A 20,556-nucleotide genomic window follows, 5' to 3' on the forward strand; every position below is an offset into this window, starting at 1 on the left:
AGGGTTTCAAACTAAGGTTAGGGTTTCAAAGTAGGGGTTTAAACTCGGGTTAAGGTTTCAAAGTAGGGGTTTAAACTAGTGTTAGGGTTTCAAAGTAGGGTTTTAAACTAGGGTTAGAGTTTCAAAGTAGTGGTTTAAACTAGGGTTAAGGTTTCAAAGTAGGGGTTTAAACTAGGGTTAGGGTTTCAAAGAAGGGGTTTAAACTAGGGTTAGGGTTTCAAAGTAGTGGTTTAAACTAGGATTAGGGTTTCAAAGTAGGGGTTTAAACTAGTGTTAGGGTTTCAAAGTAGGGTTTTAAACTAGGGTTAGGGTTTCAAAGTAGGGGTTTAAACTAGGGTAAGGCTTTCAAAGTAGGGTTTTAAACTAGGGTTAGGGTTTCAAAGTATTGGTTTAACCTAGGGTTAGGGTTCTAAAGTAGGGGTTTAAACTAGGGTTATTGTTTCAAAGTAGGGGTTTAAACTAGGGTTAGGGTTGCAAAGTAGGGGTTTAAACTCTGGTTAGGTTTTGAAGGTAGGGGTTTAAACTATGGTTAGGGTTTCAAAGTAGGGTTTTAAACTAGGGTTAGGGTTAGGTTAGGGTTTAACCTAGGGTTAGGGTTCTAAAGTAGGGGTTTAAATTAGGGTTAGGTATTCAAACTAGGGTTAGGGTTTCAAAGAAGGGGTTTAAACTAGGGTTAGGGTTTCAAAGTAGGGGTTTAAACTAGGGTTAGGGTTTCAAGGTAGGGGTTTAAACTAGGATTAGGGTTTCAAAGTAGGGGTTTAAACTAGGGTTAGGGTTTCAAAGTAGGGGTTTAAACTAGGGTTAAGGTTTCAAAGTAGGATTTTAAACTAAGGTTAGGGTTTCAAAGTAGGGCTTTAACCTAGGGTTAGGGTTTAAAGTAGGGGTTTAAATTAAGGTTAGGGTTTCAAACTAGGGTTAAGGTTTCAAAGTAAGGGGTTAAACTAGGGTTAGGGTTTCAAAGTAGGGGTTTAAATTAGGGTGAGGGTTTCAAAGTAGGGGTTTAAACTAGGGTTAGGGTTTCAAAGTAGGGGTTTAAACTAGGGTTAGGGTTTCAAAGTAGGGATTTAAACTAGGATTAGGGTTTCAAAGTAGGGGTTTAAACTAGGGTTAGAGTTTAAAGTAGGGTTTTAAACTAGGGTTAGGGTTTCAAAGTAGGGGTTTAAAGTAGGGGTTTAAACTAGGGTTAGAGTTTAAAGTAGGGTTTCAAACTAGGGTTAGCGTTTCAAAGTAGGTTTTTAAACTAGCGTTTGGGTTTCAAAGTAGGGGTTTAAACTAGGGTTAGGGTTTCAAAGTAGGGGTTTAAACTAGGGTTAGGGTTTCAAAGTAGGGGTTTAAATTAGGGTTTGGGTTTCAAAGTAGGGGTTTAAACTAGGGTTAGGGTTTCAAAGTAGGGGTTTAAACTAGGGTTAGGGATTCAAAGTAGGGGTTTAAACTAGGGTTAGGATTTCAAAGAAGGGGTTTAAAGTAGGGTTAGGGTTTCAAAGTAGGGGTTTAAACTAGGATTAGGGTTTCAAAGTAGGGATCTAAACTAGGGTTAGGGATTCAAAGTAGGGGTTTAAACTAGGGTTAGGGTTTCAAAGTAATGGTTTAAACTAGGGTTAGGGTTTCAAAGTAGGGGTTTAAACTAGGGTTAGGGTTTCAAAGTAGGGTTTTAAACTAGGGTTAGGGTTTCAAAGTAGTGGTTTAAACTAGGGTTAGGTTTTCAAACTAGGGTTAGGGTTTCAAAGTAGGGGTTTAAACTAGGGTTAGGGTTTTAAACTAGGGTTAGGGTTTCAAAGTAGGGTTTTAAACTAGGGTAAGGGTTTCAAAGTAGGGGTTTAAACTAGGGTTAGGGTTTCAAAGTAGGGATCTAAACTAGGGTTAGGGATTCAAAGTAGGAGTTTAAACTACGGTTAGGGTTTCAAAGTAGGGGTTTAAACTAGGGTTAGGGTTGCAAAGTAATGGTTTAATCTAGGGTTAGGTTTTCAAAGTCTAGTTTTAAACTAGGAATAGGGTTTCAAAGTAGGGTTTTATACTAGGGTTAGGGTTTCAAAGTAGGGGTTTAAACTAGGGTTAAGGTTTCAAAATAGGATTTTAAATTAAGGTTAGGGTTTCAAAGTAGGGGTTTAACCTAGGGTTAGGGTTCTAAAGTAGGGGTTTAAATTAGGGTTAGGTATTCAAACTAGGGTTAGGGTTTCAAAGAAGGGGTTTAAACTAGGGTTAGGGTTTCAAAGTAGGGGTTTAAACTAGGGTTAGGGTTTCAAGGTAGGGGTTTAAACTAGGATTAGGGTTTCAAAGTAGGGGTTTAAACTAGGGTTAGGGTTTCAAAGTAGGGGTTTAAACTAGGGTTAAGGTTTCAAAGTAGGATTTTAAACTAAGGTTAGGGTTTCAAAGTAGGGGTTTAACCTAGGGTTAGGGTTCTAAAGTAGGGGTTTAAATTAGGGTTAGGGTTTCAAACTAGGGTTAGGGTTTCAAAGTAGGGGTTTAAACTAGGGTTAGGGTTTCAAAGTAGGTTTTTAAACAAGCGTTAGGGTTTCAAAGTAGGGGTTTAAACTAGGGTTAGGGTTTCAAAGTAGGGGTTTAAACTAGGGTTAGGGTTTCAAAGTAGGGGTTTAAACTAGGATTAGGGTTTCAAAGTAGGGGTTTAAACTAGGGTTAGGGTTTCAAAGTAGGGGTTTAAACTAAGGTTAGGGTTTCAAAGTAGGGGTTTAACCTAGGGTTAGGGTTCTAAAGTAGGGGTTTCAAACTAGGGTTAGCGTTTCAAAGTAGGTTTTTAAACTAGCGTTTGGGTTTCAAAGTAGGGGTTTAAACTAGGGTTAGGTTTTCAAAGTAGGGGTTTAAATTAGGGTTTGGGTTTCAAAGTAGGGGTTTAAACTAGGGTTAGGGTTTCAAAGTAAGGTATCAAACGAGGGTTAGGGTTTCAAAGTAGGGTTTCAAACTAGGGTTAGGGTTTCAAAGTAGGGGTTTAAACTAGGGTTAGGGTTTCAAAGTAGGGGTTTAAAGTAGGGTTACGGTTTCAAAGTAGGGGTTTAAAGTAGGGTTAGGGTTTCAAAGTAGGGGTTTAAACTAGGGTTAGGGTTTCAAAGTAGGGGTTTAAATTAGGGTTCGGGTTTCAAAGTAGGGGTTTAAACTAGGATTAGGGTTTCAAAGTAGGGGTTTAAACTAGGGTTATAGTTTCAAAGTAGGGTTTTAAACTAGGGTTAGGGATTCAAAGTAGGGGTTTAAACTAGGGTTAGGGTTTCAAAGTAATGGTTTAAACTAGGGTTAGGGTTTCAAAGTAGGGGTTTAAACTAGGGTTAGGGTTTCAAAGTAGGGTTTTAAACTAGGGTTAGGGTTTCAAAGTAGTGGTTTAAACTAGGGTTAGGTTTTCAAACTAGGGTTAGGGTTTCAAAGTAGGGTTTTAAACTAGGGTTAGGGTTTCAAAGTAGGGGTTTAAACTCGGGTTAGGGATTTAAAGTAGGGGTTTAAACTAGGGTTAGGGTTTCAAAGTAGGGATCTAAACTAGGGTTAGGGATTCAAAGTAGGAGTTTAAACTACGGTTAGGGTTTCAAAGTAGGGGTTTAAACTAGGGTTAGGGTTGCAAAGTAATGGTTTAATCTAGGGTTAGGTTTTCAAAGTCTAGTTTTAAACTAGGAATAGGGTTTCAAAGTAGGGTTTTAAACTAGGGTTAGGGTTTCAAAGTAGGGGTTTAAACTAGGGTTAAGGTTCTAAAGTAGGGGTTTAAATTAGGGTTAAGTATTCAAACTAGGGTTAGGGTTTCAAAGAAGGGGTTTAAACTAGGGTTAGGGTTTCAAAGTAGGGGTTTAAACTAGGGTTAGGGTTTCAAGGTAGGGGTTTAAACTAGGATTAGGGTTTCAAAGTAGGGGTTTAAACTACGGTTAGGGTTTCAAAGTAGGGGTTTAAACTAGGGTTAAGGTTTCAAAGTAGGATTTTAAACTAAGGTTAGGGTTTCAAAGTAGGGGTTTAACCTAGGGTTAGGGTTCTAAAGTAGGGGTTTAAATTAGGGTTAGGGTTTCAAACTAGGGTTAGGGTTTCAAAGTAGGGGTTTAAACTAGGGTTAGGGTTTCAAAGTAGGTTTTTAAACAAGCGTTAGGGTTTCAAAGTAGGGGTTTAAACTAGGGTTAGGGTTTCAAAGTAGGGGTTTAAACTAGGGTTAGGGTTTCAAAGTAGGGGTTTAAACTAGGATTAGGGTTTCAAAGTAGGGGTTTAAACTAGGGTTAGGGTTTCAAAGTAGGGGTTTAAACTAAGGTTAGGGTTTCAAAGTAGGGGTTTAACCTAGGGTTAGGGTTCTAAAGTAGGGGTTTCAAACTAGGGTTAGCGTTTCAAAGTAGGTTTTTAAACTAGCGTTTGGGTTTCAAAGTAGGGGTTTAAACTAGGGTTAGGTTTTCAAAGTAGGGGTTTAAATTAGGGTTTGGGTTTCAAAGTAGGGGTTTAAACTAGGGTTAGGATTTCAAAGTAAGGTATCAAACGAGGGTTAGGGTTTCAAAGTAGGGTTTCAAACTAGGGTTAGGGTTTCAAAGTAGGGGTTTAAACTAGGGTTAGGGTTTCAAAGTAGGGGTTTAAAGTAGGGTTACGGTTTCAAAGTAGGGGTTTAAAGTAGGGTTAGGGTTTCAAAGTAGGGGTTTAAACTCGGGTTAGGGATTCAAAGTAGGGGTTTAAACTAGGGATAGGGTTTCAAAGTAGGGTTTTAAACTAGGGTTAGGGTTTCAAAGTAGGGGTTTAAACTAGGGTTAGGGTTTCAAAGTAGGGGTTTAAACTAGGGTTAGGTTTTCAAACTAGGGTTAGGGTTTCAAGAAAGGGTTTTAAACTAGGTTAGGGTTTCAAAGTAGGGGTTTAAACTAGGGTTAGGGATTCAAAGTAGGGGTTTAAACTAGGGTTAGGGTTTCAAAGTAGGGGTTTAAAGTAGGGTTAGGGTTTCAAAGTAGGGGTTTAAACTAGGGTTAGTGTTTAAAAGTAGGTGTTTAAACTAGGGTTAGGGTTTCAAACTAGGGTTAGGGTTTCAAAGTAGGGTTTTAAACTATGGTTAGGGTTTCAAAGTAGGGGTTTAAACTAGGGTTAGGGTTTCAAAGTAGGGTTTTAAACTAGAGTTAGGGTTTTAAAGTAGGGGTTTAAACTAGGGTTAGGGTTTCAAAGTAGGGTTTTAACCTAGGGTTAGGGTTCTTAAGTAGGGGTTTAAACTCGAGTTAGGGTTTCAAAGTAGGGTTTTAAACTATGGTTAGGGTTTCAAAGTAGGGGTTTAAACTAGGGTTAGTGTTTCAAAGTAGGTGTTTAAACTAGGGTTAGGGTTTCAAACTAGGGTTAGGGTTTCAAAGTAGGGTTTTAAACTAGGAATAGGGTTACAAAATAGGGGTTTAAACTAGGGTTAGGTTTTCAAAGTAGGGGTTTAAACTAGGGTTAAGGTTTCAAAGTAGGGGTTTAAACTAGGGTTAGGTTTTCAAACAAGGGTTAGGGTTTCAAAGTAGGGTTTTAAAATAGGGTTAGGTTTTCAAAGTAGGGGTTTAAACTAGGGTTAGGGATTCAAAGTAGGGGTTTAAACTAGGGTAAGGGTTTCAAAGTAGGGGTTTAACGTAGGGTTAGGGTTTCAAAGTAGGGGTTTAAACTAGGGTTAGGGTTTCAAAGTAGGGATCTAAACTAGGGTTAGGGATTCAAAGTAGGGGTTTAAACTAGGGTAAGGGTTTCAAAATAGGGGTTTAAACTAGGGTTAGGGTTGCAATGTAATGGTTTAATCTAGGGTTAGGGTTTCAAAGTCTGGTTTTAAACTAGGAATAGGGTTTCAAAGTAGGGTTTTAAACTAGGGTTAGGGTTTCAAAGTAGGGGTTTAAACTAGGGTTCAGGTTTCAAAGTAGGATTTTAAACTAAGGTTAGGGTTTCAAAGTAGGGGTTTAACCTAGGGTTAGGGTTCTAAAGTAGGGGTTTAAATTAGGGTTAGGGTTAGGGTTTCAAAGAAGGGGTTTAAACTAGGGTTAGGGTTTCAAAGTAGGGGTTTAAACTAGGATTAGGGTTTCAAAGTAGGGGTTTAAATTAGGGTTAGGGTTTCAAAATAGGGGTTTAAACTCGGGTTAGGGTTTCAAAATAGGGGTTTAAACTAGGGTTTGGGTTTCAAAGTAGGGGTTTAAACTAGGGTTAGGGTTTCAAAGTAGGGGTTTAAACTAGGGTAAGGTTTTCAAACTAGGGTTAGGGTTTCAAAGTAGGGTTTTAAACTAGGGTTAGGGTTTCAAAGTAGGGGTTTAAACTAGGGTTAGGGTTTCAAAGTAGGGGTTTAAACTAGGGTTAGGGTTTCAAGGTAGGGTTTTAAACTAGGGTTAGGGTTTCAAAGTAGGGGTTTAAACTAGGGTTAGGGATTCAAAGTAGGGGTTTAAACTAGGGTTAGGGTTTCAAAGTAGGGGTTTAAATTAGGGTTAGGGTTTCAAAGTAGGGTTTTAACCTAGGGTTAGGGTTCTTAAATAGGGGTTTAAACTCGGGTTAGGGTTTCAAATTAGGGTTTTAAACTAGGGTTAAGGTTTCAAAGAAGGGGCTTAAACTAGGGTTAGGGTTTCAAAGTAGGGGTTTAAACTAGGGTTAGGGTTTCAAACTAGAGTTAAGGTTTCAAAGTAGGGTTTTAAACTAGGGTTAGGGTTTCAAAATAGGGTTTTAAACTAGGGTTAGGGTTTCAAAGTAGGGGTTTAAACTAGGGTTAGGGTTTCAAAGTAGGGTTTTAAACTAGGGTTAGGGTTTCAAAGTAGTGGTTTAAACTAGGGTTAGAGTTTCAAAGTAGGGGTTTAAACTAGGGTTAGGGTTTCAAAGTAGGGTTTAAATAAGGGTTAGGGTTTCAAAGTAGGGTTTTACACTAGGGTTAAGGTTTCAAAGTAGGGGTTTGAACTAGGGTTATGGGTTTCAAAGTAGGGTTTTAAACTAGGGTTAGGGTTTCAAAGTAGGGGTTTAAACTAAGGTTAAGGTTTCAAATAGGATTTTAAACTAAGGTTAGGGTTTCAAAGTAGGGGTTTAAACTAGGGTTAGGGTTTCAAAGTAGGGGTTTAAATTAGGGTTAGGGTTTCAAACTAGGGTTAGGGTTTCAAAGTAGGGGTTTAAACTAGGGTTAGGGTTTCAAAGTAGGGGTTTAAACTAGGGTTAGGGTTTCAAAGTAGGGGTTTAAATTAGGGTTTGGGTTTCAAAGTAGGGGTTTAAACTAGGATTAGGGTTTCAAAGTAGGGGTTTAAACTAGGGTTAGGGATTCAAAGTAGGGGTTTAAACTAGGGTTAGGGTTTCAAAGTAGGGGTTTAAAGTAGGGTTAGGGTTTCAAAGTAGGGGTTTAAAGTAAGGTTAGGGTTTCAAAGTAGGGTTTTAAACTATGGTTAGGGTTTCAAAGTAGGGGTTTCAACTAGGGTTAGGGTTTAAAAGTAGGGGTTTAAACTAGGGTTAGGGATTCAAAGTAGGGGTTTAAACTAGGGTTAGGGTTTCAAAGTAAGGGTTTAAACTAGGGTTAGGGTTTCAAAGTAGGGGTTTAAACTAGGGTTAGGGTTTCAAAGTAGGGGTTTAAACTAGGGTTAGGGTTCTAAAGTAGGGGTTTAAACTAGGGTTAGGGTTTCAAAGTAGGGGTTTAAACTAGGGTAAGGGTTCCAAAGTAGGGTTTTAAACTAGGGTTAGGGTTTCAAAGTAGTGGTTTAAACTAGGGTTAAGATTTCAACGTAGGGGTTTAAACTAGGGTTAGGGTTTAAAAGTAGGGTTTTAAACTAGGGTTAGGGTTTCAAAGTAGGGGTTTAAACTAGGGTTAGGGTTTCAAAGTAGGGGTTTAAAGTAGGGTTAGGGTTTCAAAGTAGGGTTTTAAACTAGGGTTAGGGTTTCAAAGTAGGGGTTTAAACTAGGGTTAGGGTTTCAAAGTATGGGTTTAAAGTAGGGTTAGGGTTTCAAAGTAGGGGTTTAAACTAGGGTTAATGTTTCAAAGTAGGTGTTTAAACTAGGGTTAGGGTTTCAAACTAGGTGTTTAAACTAGGGTTAGGGTTTCAAACTAGGGTTAGGGTTTCAAAGTAGGTTTTTAAACTATGGTTAGGGTTTCAAAGTAGGGGTTTAAACTAGGGTTAGGGTTTCAAAGTAGGGTTTTAAACTATGGTTAGGGTTTCAAAGTAGGGGTTTAAACTAGGGTTAGGGTTTCAAACTAGGGTTAGGGTTTCAAAGTAGGGTTTTAAACTATGGTTAGGGTTTCAAAGTAGGGGTTTAAACTAGGGTTAGGGTTTCAAAGTAGGGGTTTAAACTAGGGTTAGGGTTTCAAAGTAGGGTTTTAACCGAGGGTTAGGGTTCTTAAGTAGGGGTTTAAACTCGAGTTAGGGTTTCAAAGTAGGGTTTTAAACTATGGTTAAGGTTTCAAAGCAGGGGCTTAAACTAGGGTTAGGGTTTCAAAGTAGGGTTAGGGTTTCAAGGTAGGGTTTTAAACTAGGGTTAGGGTTTCAAAGTAGGGATTTAAACTAGGGTTAGGGTTTCAAAGTAGGGGTTTAAACTAGGGTTGGTGTTTCAAAGTAGGTGTTTAAACTAGGGTTAGGGTTTCAAACTAGGGTTAGGGTTTCAAAGTAGGGTTTTAAACTATGGTTAGGGTTTCAAAGTAGGGGTTTAAACTAGGGTTAGGGTTTCAAAGTAGGGTTTTAAACTAGGATTAGGGTTTTAAAGTAGGGGTTTAAACTAGGGTTAGGGTTTCAAAGTAGGGTTTTAACCTAAGGTTAGGGTTCTTAAGTAGGGGTTTAAACTCGAGTTAGGGTTTCAAAGTAGGGTTTTAAACTATGGTTAAGGTTTCAAAGTAGGGGTTTAAACTAGGGTTAGGGTTTCAAAGTAGGGGTTTAAACTAGGGTTAGGTTTTCAAACTAGGGTTAGGGTTTCAAGAAAGGGTTTTAAACTAGGTTAGGGTTTCAAAGTAGGGGTTTAAACTAGGGTTAGGGATTCAAAGTAGGGGTTTAAACTAGGGTTAGGGTTTCAAAGTAGGGGTTTAAAGTAGGGTTAGGGTTTCAAAGTAGGGGTTTAAACTAGGGTTAGTGTTTCAAAGTAGGTGTTTAAACTAGGGTTAGGGTTTCAAACTAGGGTTAGGGTTTCAAAGTAGGGTTTTAAACTATGGTTAGGGTTTCAAAGTAGGGGTTTAAACTAGGGTTAGGGTTTCAAAGTAGGGTTTTAAACTAGAGTTAGGGTTTTAAAGTAGGGGTTTAAACTAGGGTTAGGGTTTCAAAGTAGGGTTTTAACCTAGGGTTAGGGTTCTTAAGTAGGGGTTTAAACTCGAGTTAGGGTTTCAAAGTAGGGTTTTAAACTATGGTTAAGGTTTCAAAGTAGGGGCTTAAACTAAGGTTAGGGTTTCAAAGTAGGGGTTTAAACTAGGGTTAGTGTTTCAAAGTAGGTGTTTAAACTAGGGTTAGGGTTTCAAACTAGGGTTAGGGTTTCAAAGTAGGGTTTTAAACTAGGAATAGGGTTACAAAATAGGGGTTTAAACTAGGGTTAGGTTTTCAAAGTAGGGGTTTAAACTAGGGTTAAGGTTTCAAAGTAGGGGTTTAAACTAGGGTTAGGTTTTCAAACAAGGGTTAGGGTTTCAAAGTAGGGTTTTAAAATAGGGTTAGGTTTTCAAAGTAGGGGTTTAAACTAGGGTTAGGGATTCAAAGTAGGGGTTTAAACTAGGGTAAGGGTTTCAAAGTAGGGGTTTAACTTAGGGTTAGGGTTTCAAAGTAGGGGTTTAAACTAGGGTTAGGGTTTCAAAGTAGGGATCTAAACTAGGGTTAGGGATTCAAAGTAGGGGTTTAAACTAGGGTTAGGGTTTCAAAATAGGGGTTTAAACTAGGGTTAGGGTTGCAATGTAATGGTTTAATCTAGGGTTAGGGTTTCAAAGTCTGGTTTTAAACTAGGAATAGGGTTTCAAAGTAGGGTTTTAAACTAGGGTTAGGGTTTCAAAGTAGGGGTTTAAACTAAGGTTCAGGTTTCAAAGTAGGATTTTAAACTAAGGTTAGGGTTTCAAAGTAGGGGTTTAACCTAGGGTTAGGGTTCTAAAGTAGGGGTTTAAATTAGGGTTAGGGTTTCAAACTAGGGTTAGGGTTTCAAAGTAGGGGTTTAAACTAGGGTTCAGGTTTCAAAGTAGGATTTTAAACTAAGGTTAGGGTTTCAAAGTAGGGGTTTAACCTAGGGTTAGGGTTCTAAAGTAGGGGTTTAAATTAGGGTTAGGGTTTCAAACTAGGGTTAGGGTTTCAAAGAAGGGGTTTAAACTAGGGTTAGGGTTTCAAAGTAGGGGTTTAAACTAGGATTAGGGTTTCAAAGTAGGGGTTTAAATTAGGGTTAGGGTTTCAAAATAGGGGTTTAAACTCGGGTTAGGGTTTCAAAGTAAGGGTTTAAACTAGGGTTAGGGTTTCAAAGTAGGGGTTTAAACTAGGGTTAGGGTTTCAAAGTAGGGGTTTAAACTAGGGTAAGGTTTTCAAACTAGGGTTAGGGTTTCAAAGTAGGGGTTTAAATTAGGGTTAGGGTTTCAAAATAGGGGTTTAAACTCGGGTTAGGGTTTCAAAGTAAGGGTTTAAACTAGGGTTAGGGTTTCAAAGTAGGGGTTTAAACTAGGGTTCAGGTTTCAAAGTAGGATTTTAAACTAAGGTTAGGGTTTCAAAGTAGGGGTTTAACCTAGGGTTAGGGTTCTAAAGTAGGGGTTTAAATTAGGGTTAGGGTTTCAAACTAGGGTTAGGGTTTCAAAGAAGGGGTTTAAACTAGGGTTAGGGTTTCAAAGTAGGGGTTTAAACTAGGATTAGGGTTTCAAAGTAGGGGTTTAAATTAGGGTTAGGGTTTCAAAATAGGGGTTTAAACTCGGGTTAGGGTTTCAAAGTAAGGGTTTAAACTAGGGTTAGGGTTTCAAAGTAGGGGTTTAAACTAGGGTTAGGGTTTCAAAGTAGGGGTTTAAACTAGGGTAAGGTTTTCAAACTAGGGTTAGGGTTTCAAAGTAGGGTTTTAAACTAGGGTTAGGGTTTCAAAGTAGGGGTTTAAACTAGGGTTAGGGTTTCAAAGTAGGGGTTTAAACTAGGGTTAGGTTTTCAAACTAGGGTTAGGGTTTCAAGGTAGGGTTTTAAACTAGGGTTAGGGTTTCAAAGTAGGGGTTTAAACTAGGGTTAGGGATTCAAAGTAGGGGTTTAAACTAGGGTTAGGGTTTCAAAGTAGGGGTTTAAAGTAGGGTTAGGGTTTCAAAGTAGGGGTTTAAACTAGGGTTAGTGTTTCAAAGTAGGGGTTTAAACTAGGGTTAGTGTTTTAAAGTAGGGGTTTAAACTAGGGTTAGGGTTTCAAAGTAGGGTTTTAACCTAGGGTTAGGGTTCTTAAGTAGGGGTTTAAACTCGAGTTAGGGTTTCAAAGTAGGGTTTTAAACTATGGTTAAGGTTTCAAAGTAGGGGCTTAAACTAGGGTTAGGGTTTCAAAGTAGGGGTTTAAACTAGGGTTAGGGTTTCAAAATAGGGTTTTAAACTATGGTTAGGGTTTCAAAGTTGGGGTTTAAACTAGGGTTAGGGTTTCAAAGTAGGGTTTTAAACTAGGATTAGGGTTTTAAAGTAGGGGTTTAAACTAGGGTTAGGGTTTCAAAGTAGGGTTTTAACCTAGGGTTAGGGTTCTTAAGTAGGGGTTTAAACTCGAGTTAGGGTTTCAAAGTAGGGTTTTAAACTATGGTTAAGGTTTCAAAGTAGGGGCTTAAACTAGGGTTAGGGTTTCAAAGTAGGGGTTTAAACTAGGGTTAGGGTTTCAAACTAGGGTTAGGGTTTCAAACTAGAGTTAAGGTTTCAAAGTAGGGTTTTAAACTAGGGTTAGGGTTTCAAAGTAGGGTTTTAAACTAGGGTTAGCGTTTCAAAGAAGGGGTTTAAACCTGGGGTTAGGGTTTCAAAGTAGGGTTTTAAACTAGGGTTAGGGTTTCAAAGTAGTGGTTTAAACTAGGTTTAGGGTTTCAAAGTAGGGGTTTAAACTAGGGTTAGGGTTTCAAAGTAGGGTTTTAAACTGGGGTTAGGGTTTCAAAGTAGGGTTTTACACTAGGGTTAGGGTTTCAAAGTAGGGGTTTAAACTAGGGTTAGTGTTTCAAAGTAGGGGTTTAAACTAAGGTTAAGGTTTCAAAGTAGGATTTTAAACTAAGGTTAGGGTTTCAAAGTAGGGGTTTAACCTAGGGTTAGGGTTCTAAAGTAGGGGTTTAAATTAGGGTTAGGGTTTCAAACTAGGGTTAGGGTTTCAAAGTAGGGGTTTAAACTAGGGTTAGGGTTTCAAAGTAGGTTTTTAAACTAGCGTTAGGGTTTCAAAGTAGGGGTTTAAACTAGGGTTAGGGTTTCAAAGTAGGGATTTAAACTAGGGTTAGGGATTCAAAGTAGGGGTTTAAACTAGGGTTAGGGTTTCAAAGTAGCGGTTTAAAGTAGGGTTAGGGTTTCAAAGTAGGGGTTTAAACTAGGGTTAGGGTTTCAAAGTAGGGATCTAAACTAGGGTTAGGGATTCAAAGTAGGGGTTTAAACTAGGGTTAGGGTTTCCAAGTAGTGGTTTAAACTAGGGTTAAGGTTTCAACGTAGGGGTTTCAACTAGGGTTAGGGTTTAAAAGTAGGGGTTTAAACTAGGGTTAGGGATTCAAAGTAGGGGTTTAAACTAGGGTTAGGGTTTCAAAGTAGGGGTTTAAAGTAGGGTAAGTGTTTCAAAGTAGGGGTTTAAACTAGGGTTAGGGTTTCAAAATAGGGATCTAAACTAGGGTTAGGGATTCAAAGTAGGGGTTAAAACTAGGGTTAGGGTTTCAAAGTAGGGGTTTAAACTAGGTTTAGGGTTGCCAAGTAATGGTTTAAACTAGGGTTAGGGTTTAAAAGTAGGGGTTTAAACTAGGGTTAGGGTTTCAAAGTAGGGTTTTAAACTAGCGTTAGGGTTTCAAAGTAGGGGTTTAAACTAGGGTTAGGGATTCAAAATAGGGGTTTAAACTAGGGTTAGGGTTTCAAAGCAGGGGTTTAACGTAGGGTTAGGGTTTCAAAGTAGGGGTTTAAACTAGGGTTAGGGTTTCAAAGTTGGGATCTAAACTAGGGTTAGGGATTCAAAGTAGGGGTTTAAACTAGGATTAGGGTTTCAAAGTAGGGGTTTAAACTAGGGTTAGGGTTGCAAAGTAATGGTTTAAACTAGGGTTAGGGTTTCAAAGTAGGGGTTTAAACTAGGGTTAGGGTTTCAAAGTAGGGTTTTAAACTAGGGTTAGTGTTTCAAAGTAGGGTTTTAAACTAGGGTTAGGGTTTCAAAGTAGTGGTTTAAACTAGGGTTAGGGATTCAAAGTAGGGGTTTAAACTAGGGTTAGGGATTCAAAGTAGGGGTTTAAACTAGGGTTAGGGATTCAAAGTAGGGGTTTAAACTAGGGTTAGGGTTTCAAAGTAGGGATCTAAACTAGGGTTAGGGTTTCAAAGTAGGGTTTTAAACTGGGGTTAGGGTTTCAAAGTAGGGTTTTACACTAGGGTTAGGGTTTCAAAGTAGGGTTTTAAACTAGGGTTAGTGTTTCAAAGTAGGGGTTTAAACTAAGGTTAAGGTTTCAAAGTAGGATTTTAAACTAAGGTTAGGGTTTCAAAGTAGGGGTTTAACCTAGGGTTAGGGTTCTAAAGTAGGGGTTTAAATTAGGGTTAGGGTTTCAAACTAGGGTTAGGGTTTCAAAGTAGGGGTTTAAACTAGGGTTAGGGTTTCAAAGTAGGTTTTTAAACTAGCGTTAGGGTTTCAAAGTAGGGGTTTAAACTAGGGTTAGGGTTTCAAAGTAGGGATTTAAACTAGGGTTAGGGATTCAAAGTAGGGGTTTAAACTAGGGTTAGGGTTTCAAAGTAGCGGTTTAAAGTAGGGTTAGGGTTTCAAAGTAGGGGTTTAAACTAGGGTTAGGGTTTCAAAGTAGGGATCTAAACTAGGGTTAGGGATTCAAAGTAGGGGTTTAAACTAGGGTTAGGGTTTCCAAGTAGTGGTTTAAACTAGGGTTAAGGTTTCAACGTAGGGGTTTCAACTAGGGTTAGGGTTTAAAAGTAGGGGTTTAAACTAGGGTTAGGGATTCAAAGTAGGGGTTTAAACTAGGGTTAGGGTTTCAAAGTAGGGGTTTAAAGTAGGGTAAGTGTTTCAAAGTAGGGGTTTAAACTAGGGTTAGGGTTTCAAAGTAGGGATCTAAACTAGGGTTAGGGATTCAAAGTAGGGGTTAAAACTAGGGTTAGGGTTTCAAAGTAGGGGTTTAAACTAGGTTTAGGGTTGCCAAGTAATGGTTTAAACTAGGATTAGGGTTTAAAAGTAGGGGTTTAAACTAGGGTTAGGGTTTCAAAGTAGGGTTTTAAACTAGCGTTAGGGTTTCAAAGTAGGGGTTTAAACTAGGGTTAGGGATTCAAAATAGGGGTTTAAACTAGGGTTAGGGTTTCAAAGCAGGGGTTTAACGTAGGGTTAGGGTTTCAAAGTAGGGGTTTAAACTAGGGTTAGGGTTTCAAAGTTGGGATCTAAACTAGGGTTAGGGATTCAAAGTAGGGGTTTAAACTAGGATTAGGGTTTCAAAGTAGGGGTTTAAACTAGGGTTAGGGTTGCAAAGTAATGGTTTAAACTAGGGTTAGGGTTTCAAAGTAGGGGTTTAAACTAGGGTTAGGGTTTCAAAGTAGGGTTTTAAACTAGGGTTAGGGTTTCAAAGTAGGGTTTTAAACTAGGGTTAGGGTTTCAAAGTAGTGGTTTAAACTAGGGTTAGGGATTCAAAGTAGGGGTTTAAACTAGGGTTAGGGATTCAAAGTAGGGGTTTAAACTAGGGTTAGGGATTCAAAGTAGGGGTTTAAACTAGGGTTAGGGTTTCAAAGTAGGGATCTAAACTAGGGTTAAGGTTTCAAAGTAGGGGTTTAAACAAGGGTTAGGGTTAAAAAGTAATGGTGTAAACTAGGGTTAGGGTTGCAAAGTAATGGTGTAAACTAGGGTTAGGTTTTCAAAGTAGGGGTTAAACTAGGGTTAGGGTTTCAAAGTAGGGTTTTAAACTAGGGTTAGGGTTTCAAAGTAGTTGTTTAAACTAGGGTTAAGGTTTCAAAGTAGGGGTTTAAACTAGGGTTAGGGTTTAAAAGTAGGGGTTTAAACTAGGGTTAGGGTTCCAAAAAAGGGTTTCAAACTAGGGTTAGGGTTTCAAAGTGGGGGTTTAAACTAGGGTTAGGGTTTCAAAGTAGGGTTTCAAATTAGGGTTAGGGTTTCAAAGTAGGGTTTCAAACTAGGGTAAGGGTTTCAAAGTAGGTGTGTAAACGAGATAGGGTTTCAAACTAGGGTTAGGGTTTCAAAGTAGGGTTTTAAACTAGGGTAAGTGTTTCAAAGTAGGGGTTTAAACTAGGGTTAGGGTTTTAAAGTAGGGTTTTAAACTAGGGTTAGGGTTTCAAAGTAGGGTTTTAAACTAGGGTAAGTGTTTCAAAGTAGGGGTTTAAACTAGGGTTAGGGTTTCAAAGTAGGGGTTTAACCTAGGGTTAGGGTTCTAAAGTAGGGGTTTAAATTAGGGTTAGGGTTTCAAACTAGGGTTAGGGTTTCAAAGTAGGGGTTTAAACTAGGGTTAGGGTTTCAAAGTAGGTTTTTAAACTAGCGTTAGGGTTTCAAAGTAGGGGTTTAAACTAGGGTTAGGGTTTCAAAGTAGGGGTTTAAACTAGGGTTAGGGTTTCAAAGTAGGGATCTAAACTAGGGTTAGGGATTCAAAGTAGGGGTTTAAACTAGGGTTAGGGTTTCCAAGTAGTGGTTTAAACTAGGGTTAAGGTTTCAACGTAGGGGTTTCAACTAGGGTTAGGGTTTAAAAGTAGGGGTTTAAACTAGGGTTAGGGATTCAAAGTAGGGGTTTAAACTAGGGTTAGGGTTTCAAAGTAGGGGTTTAAAGTAGGGTAAGTGTTTCAAAGTAGGGGTTTAAACTAGGGTTAGGGTTTCAAAGTAGGGATCTAAACTAGGGTTAGGGATTCAAAGTAGGGGTTAAAACTAGGGTTAGGGTTTCAAAGTAGGGGTTTAAACTAGGTTTAGGGTTGCCAAGTAATGGTTTAAACTAGGGTTAGGGTTTAAAAGTAGGGTTTTAAACTAGGGTTAGGGTTTCAAAGTAGGGTTTTAAACTAGGGTTAGGGTTTCAAAGTAGGGGTTTAAACTAGGGTTAGGGATTCAAAATAGGGGTTTAAACTAGGGTTAGGGTTTCAAAGTAGGGGTTTAACGTAGGGTTAGGGTTTCAAAGTAGGGGTTTAAACTAGGGTTAGGGTTTCAAAGTAGGGGTTTAAACTAGGGTTAGGGTTTCAAAGTAGGGGTTTAAACTAGGGTTAGGGTTTCAAAGTAGGGCTTTAACCTAGGGTTAGGGTTCTAAAGTAGGGGTTTAAATTAGGGTTAGGGTTTCAAACTAGGGTTAGGGTTTCAAAGTAGGGGTTTAAACTAGGGTTAGGGTTTCAAAGTAGGTTTTTAAACTAGCGTTAGGGTTTCAAAGTAGGGGTTTAAACTAGGGTTAGGGTTTCAAAGTAGGGGTTTAAACTAGGGTTAGGGTTTCAAAGTAGGGATCTAAACTAGGGTTAGGGATTCAAAGTAGGGGTTTAAACTAGGGTTAGGGTTTCCAAGTAGTGGTTTAAACTAGGGTTAAGGTTTCAACGTAGGGGTTTCAACTAGGGTTAGGGTTTAAAAGTAGGGGTTTAAACTAGGGTTAGGGATTCAAAGTAGGGGTTTAAACTAGGGTTAGGGTTTCAAAGTAGGGGTTTAAACTAGGTTTAGGGTTGCCAAGTAATGGTTTAAACTAGGGTTAGGGTTTAAAAGTAGGGTTTTAAACTAGGGTTAGGGTTTCAAAGTAGGGTTTTAAACTAGGGTTAGGGTTTCAAAGTAGGGGTTTAAACTAGGGTTAGGGATTCAAAATAGGGGTTTAAACTAGGGTTAGGGTTTCAAAGTAGGGGTTTAACGTAGGGTTAGGGTTTCAAAGTAGGGGTTTAAACTAGGGTTAGGGTTTCAAAGTTGGGATCTAAACTAGGGTTAGGGTTTCAAAGTAGGGGTTTAAACTAGGGTTAGGGTTGCAAAGTAATGGTTTAAACTAGGGTTAGGGTTTCAAAGTAGGGGTTTAAACTAGGGTTAGGGTTTCAAAGTAGGGTTTTAAACTAGGGTTAGGGTTTCAAAGTAGGGTTTTAAACTAGGGTTAGGGTTTCAAAGTAGTGGTTTAAACTAGGGTTAGGGATTCAAAGTAGGGGTTTAAACTAGGGTTAGGGATTCAAAGTAGGGGTTTAAACTAGGGTTAGGGTTTCAAAGTAGGGATCTAAACTAGGGTTAGGGTTTCAAAGTAGGGGATTAAACAAGGGTTAGGGTTGCAAAGTAATGGTGTAAACTAGGGTTAGGGTTGCAAAGTAATGGTGTAAACTAGGGTTAGGTTTTCAAAGTAGGGGATAAACTAGGGTTAGGGTTTCAAAGTAGGGTTTTAAACTAGGGTTAGGGTTTCAAAGTAGTTGTTTAAACTAGGGTTAAGGTTTCAAAGTAGGGGTTTAAACTAGGGTTAGGGTTTAAAAGTAGGGGTTTAAACTAGGGTTAGGGTTCCAAAAAAGGGTTTCAAACTAGGGTTAGGGTGTCAAAGTGGGGGTTTAAACTAGGGTTAGGGTTTCAAAGTAGGGTTTCAAATTAGGGTTAGGGTTTCAAAGTAGGGTTTCAAACTAGGGTAAGGGTTTCAAAGCAGGTGTGTAAACGAGATAGGGTTTCAAACTAGGGTTAGGGTTTCAAAGTAGGGTTTTAAACTAGGGTAAGTGTTTCAAAGTAGGGGTTTAAACTAGGGTTAGGGTTTCAAAGTAGGGTTTTAAACTAGGGTTAGGGTTTCAAAGTAGGGGTTTAAAGTAGGGTTAGGGATTCAAAGTAGGGTTTCAAACTAGGGTTAAGGTTTCAAAGTAGGGGTTTAAACTAGGTTTAGGTTTTCAAACTAGGGTTAGGGTTTCAAAGTAGGGTTTTAAACTAGGGTTAGGGTTTCAAAGTAGGGGTTTAATTTAGGGTAAGGTTTTCAAACTAGTGTTAGGGTTTCAAAGTAGGGTTTTAAACTAGGGTTAGGGTTTCAAAGTAGGGGTTTAAACTAGGGTTAGGGATTCAAAGTAGGGGTTTAATCTAGGGTTAGGGTTTCAAAGTCTGGTTTTAAACTAGGAATAAGGTTTCAAAGTAGGGTTTTAAACTAGGGTTAGGGTTTCAAAGTAGGGGTTTAAACTAGGGTTAAGGTTTCAAAGTAGGATTTTAAACTAAGGTGAGGGTTTCAAAGTAGGGGTTTAACCTAGGGTTAGGGTTCTAAAGTAGGGGTTTAAATTAGGGTTAGGGTTTCAAACTAGGGTTAGGGTTTCAAAGAAGGGGTTTAAACTAGGGTTAGGGTTTCAAAGTAGGGGTTTAAACAAGGGATAGGGTTTCAAAGTAGGGGTTTAAACTAGGATTAGGATTTCAAAGTAGGGGTTTAAACCAGGGTTAGGGTTTCAAAGTAGGGGTTTAAACTAGGGTTAAGGTTTCAAAGTAGGATTTTAAACTAAGGTTAGGGTTTCAAAGTAGGGGTTTAACCTAGGGTTAGGGTTCTAAAGTAGGGGTTTAAATTAGGGTTAGGGTTTCAAACTAGGGTTAGGGTTTCAAAGTAAGGGTTTAAACTAGGGTTAGGGTTTCAAAGTAGGGGTTTAAACTAGGGTTAGGGTTTCAAAGTAGGGGTTTAAACTAGGGTTAGGGTTTCAAAGTAGGGGTTTAAACTAGGATTAGGGTTTCAAAGTAGGGGTTTAAACTAGGGTTAGGTTTTCAAAGTAGGGGTTTAAACTCAGGTTAGGGTTTCAAAGTAGGGGTTTAAACTCGGGTTAGGGTTTCTAACTAGGGGTTTAAACTAGGGTTAGGGTTTCAAAGTAGGGGTTTAAACTAGGGTTAGGTTTTCAAACTAGGGTTAGGGTTTCAAAGTAGGGGTTTAAATTAGGGTTAGGGTTTCAAACTAGGGTTAGGGTTTCAAAGAAGGGGTTTAAACTAGGGTTAGGGTTTCAAAGTAGGGGTTTAAACTAGGATTAGGATTTCAAAGTAGGGGTTTAAACTAGGGTTAGGGTTTCAAAGTAGGGGTTTAAACTAGGGTTAAGGTTTCAAAGTAGGATTTTAAACTAAGGTTAGGGTTTCAAAGTAGGGGTTTAACCTAGGGTTAGGGTTCTAAAGTAGGGGTTTAAATTAGGGTTAGGGTTTCAAACTAGGCTTAGGGTTTCAAAGTAAGGGTTTAAACTAGGGTTAGGGTTTCAAAGTAGGGGTTTAAACTAGGGTTAGGGTTTCAAAGTAGGGGTTTAAACTCAGGTTAGGGTTTCAAAGTAGGGGTTTAAACTCGGGTTAGGGTTTCAAACTAGGGGTTTTAACTAGGGTTAGGGTTTCAAAGTAGGGGTTTAAACTAGGGTTAGGTTTTCAAACTAGGGTTAGGGTTTCAAAGTAGGGTTTTAAACTAGGGTTAGGGTTTCAAACTAGGGTTAGGGTTTCAAAGTAGGGTTTAAAACTAGGTTTGGGGTTTCAAAGTAGGGGTTTAAACTAGGGTTAGGGTTTCAAAGTAGGATTTTAAACTAGGGTTAGGGTTTTAAAGTAGTGGTTTAAACTAGGGTTAGGGTTTCAAACTAGGGTTTTAAACTAGGGTTAGGGTTTCAAAGTAGGGGTTTAAACTAGGGTTAGGGTTTCAAAGTAGGGGTTTAAACTCGGGTTAGGGTTTCAAAGTAGGGGTTTAAACTAGGGTTAGGGTTTCAAAGTAGGGGTTTAAACTAGGGTTAGGTTTTCAAACTAGGGTTAGGGTTTCAAAGTAGGGTTTTAAACTAGGGGTAGGGTTTCAAACTAGGGTTAGGGTTTCAAAGTAGGGTTTTAAACTAGGTTTAGGGTTTCAAAGTAGGGGTTTAAACTAGGGTTAGGGTTTCAAAGTAGGATTTTAAACTAGGGTTAGGGTTTTAAAGTAGGGTTTTAAACTAGGGTTAGGGTTTCAAAGTAGGGGTTTAAACTAGGGTTAGGGTTTCAAAGTAGGGGTTTAAACTAGGGTAAGGGTTTCAAACTAAGGTTAGGGTTTCAAACTAGAGTTAAGGTTTCAAAGTATGGTTTTAAACTAGGGTTAGGGTTTCAAAGTAGGGTTTTAAACTAGGGTTAGGGTTTCAAAGTAGGGGTTTAAACTAGGGTTAGGGTTTCAATGTAGGGTTTTAAACTAGGGTTAGGGTTTCAAAGTAGTGGTTTAAACTAGGGTTAGGGTTTCAAAGTAGGTGTTTAAACGAGGGTTAGGGTTTAAACTAGGGTTAAGGTTTCAAAGTAGGGGTTTAAACTAGGGTTAGGGTTTCAAAGTAGGGTTTTAAACTAGGTTAAGGTTTCAAAACGGTGGTTTAAACTAGGGTTAGGGTTTCAAAGTAGGGGTTTAAACTAGGGTTAGGGTTTCAAAGTAGGGTTTTAAACAAGGGTTAGGGTTTCAAAGTAGGGGTTTAAACTATGGTTAGGGTTTCAAAGTAGGGGTTTAAACTAGGGATAAAGTTTCAATTAGGGGTTTAAACTAGGGTTAGGGTTTCAAAATAGGGGTTTAAACTAGGGTTAGGGTTTCAAAGTAGGGGTTTAAACTAGGGATAAAGTTTCAATTAGGGGTTTAAACTAGGGTTAGGGTTTCAAAGTAGGGGTTTAAACTAGGGTTAGGGTTTCAAAGTAGGGGTTTAAACT

This window comes from Leptonotus elevatus, chromosome 22, assembly GCF_054856555.1.
Source record: "Leptonotus elevatus isolate MCC_2025b chromosome 22, RoL_Lele_1.0, whole genome shotgun sequence".
Classification (NCBI taxonomy): Eukaryota; Metazoa; Chordata; class Actinopteri; order Syngnathiformes; family Syngnathidae; genus Leptonotus; species Leptonotus elevatus.